The 8522-nt window shown below is 40.4% G+C and overlaps 1 non-coding gene across 1 annotated transcript; it reads right to left on the reverse strand.

Annotated features, from left to right (window-relative positions):
- Window positions 1-7740: 7740 nt before the first annotated feature.
- LOC118670380 lies at window positions 7741-7866 on the reverse strand. The gene has a single exon (XR_004972289.1). It is a non-coding gene; the product is annotated as a U4atac minor spliceosomal RNA (small nuclear RNA).
- Between the last annotated feature and the right edge of the window lie 656 nt (window positions 7867-8522).

Consider the following 8522-nt stretch of genomic DNA (forward strand, 5'->3'; position numbering starts at 1 on the left):
AAATCAGCGGGTGTTAGGCTAGAAGAAGTAGATATGGAGAAAGGAATATGGGCCTGGTAAGGTTACGGGAACACAGGGTGAGTCTGCCAAGCATTTACATTTCTTTTTATGAGGATAAGGGCAAGGCAAACAAAATCCAGTCCAAGATTTTTTTTTTTATTTTTATTTTTTCAGAATCAGACATCATTTTGACTACCTTAATGCAGGGAAATTTAGCAATCCTTTTTCATCTGCACAAATGTTGATAAGAAGGAACAAACCACAGGGCCCTTTTGGGTTATGATGTTGACCTTGGAGTTGCTAAAGAATGTGTTCATATGTCTTTGTCACAAGCTCTGCTGGAACCAAAAGGAGAAGAAATTGAATTCTGTAAACAAAGTTCAGAAAGACGTACTTTGGTTCCAGGAAAGGATTCACTTTGGCCTTACACTCAATATGGACTGAGTTGGCAATGTCAACATTTTCTCTGGGAAGCCCCTGAATAGGAGAACTGATGTTACATAAAAGGGTAATTGCTGTCATCAGAAAAATTAATGTTTGGGTCTTTGGGTGATATTGTCAGAAGAAAAATATTTATTTAAGATTGGCCTGTAGATGTAAGGAAAAAGTAGACCCCAGAGAAAGTAACCAAAAAAAAAAAAAAAAAAAAAAAAAAAAAAAAAGGCTAGTGACCTCAACTCTCCAAAATAAAAGGCTATTGGGATGACAGGATTTTAGACTTTGTGCCTTTCCCTTTAAAACAAAAATAAACTGAAAAGTGGGATAGATTACACGTCAGATTTTGCTCTTGGATGCCTCCTTAGCTATTAGAACCTTGGTCCAACCTCTATTTCTACTTCCACATATCATTCTGCAGGAATTAGTTTATTTAACTATTTGTGTCTAGTGAGCGCATTCTCTGTCTTTTGCTCCTCATCTTAAATGTGCATTGAGCAATGACAACACTGGTTTGAAAGGTCACTTTTCAGAGGCTTTTAATTTCCTTCTAGACCCCACAACTGACCTCTGAGTAGCCACCATAAAAGCTGATGCCAAAGAGTTTTCCCATAGAAGGTCATGGTTCCTGAATCTTAAGTCCAGGCCTGCCATTCAACCAAAAGCTTTCTTACTTTGAGTATTTGTTTACATTTGGTTGTCCATTTGAATAATTAAGTAATTCAAATGAACCAAATTGAAATAATCTGGAAAACAGCTGCTCAATAAATGTTTATTGAGTAAATGAATGAATTGGCTTACTCACCAAAACCTGGTTCTGTCTCTGAATCTGAGAAAAAGTGGTTGACATTGACTCTTCCAGGCTTTGTCCAAAATGTGTACGCAGCACAAGGATCTCTAGGTATTTTCAAAACAAATATCCCTCTGGAATTTCTTTAATGAAGGGATGAATTTAATGAATATACAACTAGCTCATAGGAGAGGTTACAAATGACCCATTGGCTAAATAGCCCCAAATCTTTTTATTTGGCTTCCATAGTCTTTTAAGTTTTCTAATTAAAATTTACCAGGCAAATGATTTTACCTAAAAATATAAAGTCTATCTCTTACTAGGTACTAGGACTCTATTTCTTTACAGCTCCACACAGTGGAACAGAGTGTCACCTATCTATCATAGGCATGAGCCCTACACTTGACTACAGTACCTGTCTGCCCTAAGAGGAGTTACCTTTAATGATTTTATTTGCACTGTTACTCTTCATATGCATAGTGAACATGCCCACAAGTTTAGACTGAGAGCTGTATAATTTTAGAAAAATGGGGGGGAAAAGCATATTCTCTTCTTTTTATAGGAAAACACATTTTTACAAATACTTAATCATTTCATCTACCTGGCCTGTTTAGGCATTTGAGTTCACAACTCTTGCCTTACTATTTTTTTTTCCCTCTGATGGAGATTCTATGCCTTTAGTTTGTAGAAGCTTTATAAAAACCAGAAGGGGGAGAGAGAGAAAACTAATGTTGTCTGCAAAATAAAGCTTTCTTAACATTTTAATTTTTACTACCAAGATTTATTTGAATAACTAGAAGCCTGATGCACAAAATTCGTATATGGGTGGGTGGGGAGGGGGTGTGGCTCAGCCTGGCCTGCACCCTCTTGCAATCCTGAAACCCTTGGGGGATGTCTGGCTGTTGATTTAGGCCTGATTGGGCCTAAATCAGCAGTCAGACATCCCTCTTGCAATCTGGGACCCCTCGCTCCTAACCGCCCACCTGCTTGCTCCGAACCGCCTGCCCGCTCCTTACCACTTGGCTCGCTGTCCTTACTGCCTGCCTGCTCACTTGGCTTGCCGCTCCTTACCCTCTGCCTGCTTGCTCCTTACTGCTTGGCTCGCTGCTCCTTAGTGCTGCGGTGGAGGTGGGAGAGGCTCACGCCATCGCTGCTGCACTTGCCAGCCATGAGCCCAGCTTATGGCTGAGCGGTGTTCCCACTGTGGGAGTGCACTGACCACAAGGGGGCAGTTCCTGGGTTGAGTGTCTGCCCCTTGGTGGTTAGAGCATCACAGTGACCTGTCGTTCTGCCATAATGGTCGCTAGGCTTTTATAAACATAGATGATATCATCAACTCAGATTGTAAGCTAATTAGAGACTGCTGATGTGAAGGCAAAACTTGAGAAGATGGAGCCATAGACTGGACATGAAGCCAGTCCATGGGGTGGGGACCTGGGATCACACATGGGGCTGAGCCAAGCTGGGGTCAGGCAGGAAGGTGAGGATTGGAGCTCCAAGAGGGGACAAGCCAAGAATTTACTGGAAGGGCCAAGTCATAGTTCAGGAAACTCAAAGAGGAAAACATGTTTGGAACCTGTGTCCTGTCTAGGTTTCAAGACTTCAACACACACAGAAGCTGGAGGCCAAGTTTGGGGTGTGTGTGTGTGTGTGTGTGTGGTGTGTGCATGTGTGTGTGTGTGTGTGTTTGGCAAGTAGGTTTACTTTTTTCTTTTTTTCACTGCACATTTTTTAATGAATATGAATTCCATTGTGGTAAAGTCCAATTATATTCATTGCAGAATTATTCACTTTTTTCCTATAACCTGTCACTTAAAACTTTATTCTAAAAAAAAAACAACCAAAAAAAACAACAACTTTATTCTAGAGAATTAAAAATGTGATTTAGGTTTTTCCACACTTTCTTTATTTGAGTATCACCTTTTAAGAAATTAACATAATTTTTATTGACATATACACTTATCACTTTTCAAAGGTACACAAAAGTAGACGCTCCACGTATCACTGAGCTTCAACAATGATCATTTGTCCAATAGGTCTGATGACATGATTCCTGACAGTTATCTCTTAAATTCTTTCTGATCTAATTACTGCTTCATTCAGATAATATCTTGGTGTTTCCACATCATTGGTATAATTATTGCCTTACACTAATCATGGACAATGTAGGGAACATTTGACTTACTATTAATTCTATTGTTGCAGTTAGCTCCCCATAGTCCACACAGTATTTCTGTTTTACCTGGGAACACCGTTTTTTGTTGTTGTTTTTTTTTGAGTTTTACATTTTGGCTTAGCTTGAGTTTGAAAATGTATTTGGTATATGTTGGCCCCCTTGGGTTGGTTCATGTTTATCACACTGACCATGCAATCTCCATTCTTTTTCTGTTAAAAAAAAAAAACACACAAAAAAAAAAAAAAACAGAGAAGAAATTTATTCTCTGCATAGATCATCAGAATAGAAAATTCAGCCACCTAAATAATGATACCTGCATAATAATGTAATTCACAACTATTTGTAATGGGTCCATTCAGAGAGTTATCTGATGTGCATAATCCTATATGTTTGATACCAGTGTGGGCCAGTTGATTTTCCTGGTTCTGATCCTTACCCAGCCTTCTTCACAACATAGCAAAACAGCATGAATATTTCAATGAAAATCTATCCTACTACTGGATAAAACAGATATAAAAAATAACAACAACAAAATGACAGTCATGCATTCTTAAGAGTGAAGTCATAATATTGCATTTTTATATAAATACTAGAGGCCCGGTGCACAGATTCATGCACCAGTGGGGTCCTCGCCTGGCCTGCGTCCTCTCGCAATCCAGGACCCCTCATAGGATGTTGGACTGCTGGTTGTGGACCAATCCCCGCAGGCCAGGCTGAGGGACCTCACCAGTGCCCAAATCCATGCACCGAGCCTCTAGATCTTTGCATATAAGATATTTGGTTAATCCCTTCCCACCCTCACTCCTCCCCCATCCCCTCTGAGATTCATCAGTCTGTTTTATGTTTCCATGCTTGTGTGTTGAGCGTCTGCACCCTGGTGGTCATTGTGTGTCATAGCTACCGGACAGTCAGCCAGTTGGCCGGTTAGCCGGTTGCCTAGGCTTTTATATATAGAGGTAATAACCATAGTTCAAGGTTATTTTTAGGCATTTTAAAATTGAGATTTCCCCCCCTTATATGTAAAAGGCAATACCCCGCTAAGACATAGATTTCTGAACTTTCCTTATAAAAATTCTTGAGGTGGCCTTGGACTTGGCTTCCCAGCTCAGTATCAGAACCAGAGCAGAAGGAAGTGTATTTGGATACCAGGGTCCCACCCACAAGGGAAATGATTCCCAAGATTGTGATTCTAAAGCACACTTTGAGAAACACTGCTTTGGGGTATTCTAAGAAACTTCCAAATCCACTGCAGGATTTGGGAACTAGGTCATGCATCAGATGTCGATGACTAACTCCCCTGAACTGCTAATGAGGCAGATAACCACTCTTCGTTGTAGGGGCCACAAGCTAAAAGAACTGTTGATAAATGGAGTGGAATTCAGAGACATTAACTCCCAGCTCTCTTTACCTTATGACATGCATATGATGAAGAGATTGCCTTGTACATGATTTATATATTCACTAGAGGCCTGGTGCACAAAATTTGTAGGGTAGGGTCTCTAGGCCTGGCCTGCAATCAGGGACGATCTTCCCTGGCTGCCGGCAGCCAGCCCCACCCCCCCGCCACCACCGCCACTAGTCACCCTCTGTGTGTGGGGTGACCAGTGTGGTGATCAGGATCCCACTTGGGTGATCGGGGCCTGTGGGCTGGGGGCAGCTCCTGAGTTGAGCGTCCACCCCATGGTGGTGCGCATCATAGTGACTGGTCGTTCCACTGTCCAGTCAATTTGCATATTACGCTTTATATATATAGATTCCACTCTTGATGTACATTTGAGTTGGTATTAGTTTGGGGCTATTACAAGTAATTGTGCCACGTACATGTTCTGTACATATTTTATGATGACTATCTATATGCATTACTCTGGGTATATTTTTTTGCAAATGAAATTGCTGGGTGGTAGAGAATGCTTATCTCCAGTGTTACTAGTTACCGCCAAGTAGTATGCTGACGTACTTAACACCAACCTGCATGCCCACCGTCAGTACATAGGAGAGTGCTGCACCACCAATACTTGCAGTTGCTTGTCTTGTTAATTTGAGCCATTAATGTAATTGTAAAATGGTATTTGAATTGTTTTTAATTGGCCCTGGCTGGTTTGGCTCAGTGGATAGAGTGTCAGCCTGCGGACTGAAGGGTCCTGGATTCGATTCCAGCTAAGGGCTCATGCCCGAGTTTCAGGCTTGGTCCTCAGTAGGGGGTGTGCAGGAGACAGCTGATCAATGATTCTCACTCATCATTGATCTTTCTATCTCTCTCTCCCTCTCCCTTCCTCTCTGAAATCAATAAAAATAATGTATATTTAAAACAATAAATTGTTTTTAATTGGCATTTCCCTAAAACCTATGTTGATTAGACATTTGAATATTTTCCTTTTGTAATGTGTCTTTTCATGTATTTTTACTCTTTTTTTATATTGCATTATCTATTTCCCATTCATTTCTATAAATATATATTGCATATATTAATACTCCCTTTTGAGCTATCTGTTTTGCAAATATGTTCTTCCATTCTGTAGCTTGTCTTTTCACTGCCTTAATAATATTTCCCCATGAACTGACATTCTTAATTATAATGTAGTCCACTGTACCTTTGTTTTTTATGGATAGTGCTTTTGAGTGTATTTTATTTATAAAATCTTTATTTCAAGGTGATAAAGCAATTCTGCATTTTAATAAAGAAGTTTTATTTTATTTGTAATACCATCTCTCCACCTGGGATTAATTTTATTTACAGTGAGAAGTAGGGGTAAAAATTTATTTTCATATGGCTATCCACTTGACCCAGCATGATTTAATAAGACCATTCTTTCCCTTTCCCATCCCCATCCCCATCCCCATCCCCATTCCCATCCCCATTCCCATTCCCATTCCCATTCCCATTCCCATTCCCATCCCCTTCCCCTTTCCCTTTCCCTTCCCCTTTCCCTTTCCCTTTCCCTTTCCCTTTCCGTACTGTACTGCAGTAATCAAGTGACCACATATGAGTGACTGTTTCTGAGCTTTCCTTTCTGTTCCACTAGTTCATTTCTAGTTCATACTCAAAGTTCTTAGCTGCTCTATAAGAAGTCCTGATATCCAGTAGTATAAGACCTTCAGGTTTTTTTTTCCTTCTGCAATATCATCTTAGTTATTCCTGGATTTTTGAAAATAGCCTTAGATATACAGGCTTTTGAAACTTCAAATACCCTTAAATAGACTCTTCTATTATGTGCTAGATATTGGGAAAGCAAAGATGAGTCAGAAACAGTCACCTATTTCTCTTGAGGCTATCACAGTATAAGCTGATAATTTCAAGGTGAGAGATGAGAAATACTATGATAAAATAAGTCATCAGGGAGACCATTTACCAGAACTGAGGATCTGAGATTTTACCTTCCGTGTAAGCTATGAATTTGTCTAACATAGTTTAATGGAAACTGGCAGAAGACACCATACTCCTGGATCAAGGACAAAGAAGTCTATTACTGAAGACACGAACATGAGTTCATGTTTGCATCAGTTGCTGCTACTCAGCAATTTTCACAAGGTTGACTTGAAGGGAACCCGTTGGAGGCTGCACAAGCAGTGGACTTGCTTCACAGCTGAGGCCTGTGAGTTTAGGGAAGCTAAATCTTTTATACTACCCAGAAAACAAACTTGCCATGTCCTTCTGATGGAGACATTATAACTATTTCCAAGGCTGCTCTCGATATAGACATCCTTGAAAAGACAGCCAGGAACAAAAGGACAGTTAGTACCTCACTCACAAGACATGAAATCAAGGAGGACTTCCTAAAGGAGTTGCCTAATTTTAAGAATAAATCAAATATCAGGTAGAGAAGTAAGAGGAACGATACTTGAGAGTGGAAACTGAGTGAGTGAAGAAGAACTGGAAATAGAATGAGGAAAGCACAGGACAATTTGAAATTACTACATAGTAAAGTATTGTGCTCAGCTTCAAAGATTTACCCAAATTTTGATCATCATTTAAATTTATTTTTGCTATAATTCATGTCATTGTGGTCACAGCAATGTTTGTGAAGCAAATCATTGGGACATAGATCAGGATCCAGTTCTGTGGGGATGAATATGTTGTGTCTTCTGGAGCCACACAGAATGAATGCCCCTCCACCCGCCCCAGATTATGACAGCTCTGCTGCAGCTGTGTGAAGGCAGCCCCCTTCCCATGGCCTGCAGAGCCTTCACTTCTTTCAGCCACTCCACACATGCCGTGGTTTTTAAACCCATCACCATCCTGATCTTCTCCTGGACCTCTCCAGTAACACTCTAAAAGTGCATTATCTAGAATTGGGCAGAATTTGGGGGTCTTGAGTTCATCTTTTTTTAAAAAATTTATTTTTCCAAAAAATTGCACCCAGGTAAACAGAGTTCTAGTCAATGCGAGTGTGTTGTTTAGGCATTAACAGTACTGCCCTCACTAAGCTTTCATTGGATAGTAGCACAACCCCAATAAAAGGAAGATGAGTTCATCTTTTAAATTGCTGAGGATTTTATTTTTTATTTTATAAAATCTTTATTGTTGAAAGCATTACATAGGTCCTCCTTTTCCCCCCATTAACAGCCCGCTCCTGTTTCCCCCTCTCCAAGCCCTCACCGCCGCCTTGTCTGTGTCTGCAGGTTATGCATACTAGTATACCAGTATGCATACGAGTTCATTGGTTGATCTCTTTCCACCCACCCTCTCCTGCCTTCCCTCTGAGGTTCAACAGTCTGTTCATACTTCTATGATTCTGGGTCTATTTTTTTTCTTATGTGAAGCACAGAGTTTATTTACTTATTTATTTTTTAAAGTATTACATGTCTCTTTTTCCCCCCGACTAATCCCCTACCATACTCCCAGAGCAAGCCCCCACCACCCCAGTGTCTGTGTCCATTGGTCATACTAATATGCATGCATACAAGTCCTTTGGTTTATCTCTAACCCCCCATCCCCTCCCCTGCCTTCTCCCTGAGGATGGATGGTCTGCTCAGTGCCACCTTGCCTCTGGATCCATTTTTGTTCATTGGTTTATGTTGATTATTATATCCCACATATGAGTGAGACTCTGGGTCTATTTTTGATCATCAGTTTATTTGGTTCATTAGATTCCACATATGAGTGAGATCATGTGATACTTA

The sequence above is a fragment of the Myotis myotis genome, unplaced genomic scaffold (genome assembly GCF_014108235.1).
Source record: "Myotis myotis isolate mMyoMyo1 unplaced genomic scaffold, mMyoMyo1.p scaffold_m19_p_15, whole genome shotgun sequence".
NCBI lineage: Eukaryota > Metazoa > Chordata > Mammalia > Chiroptera > Vespertilionidae > Myotis > Myotis myotis.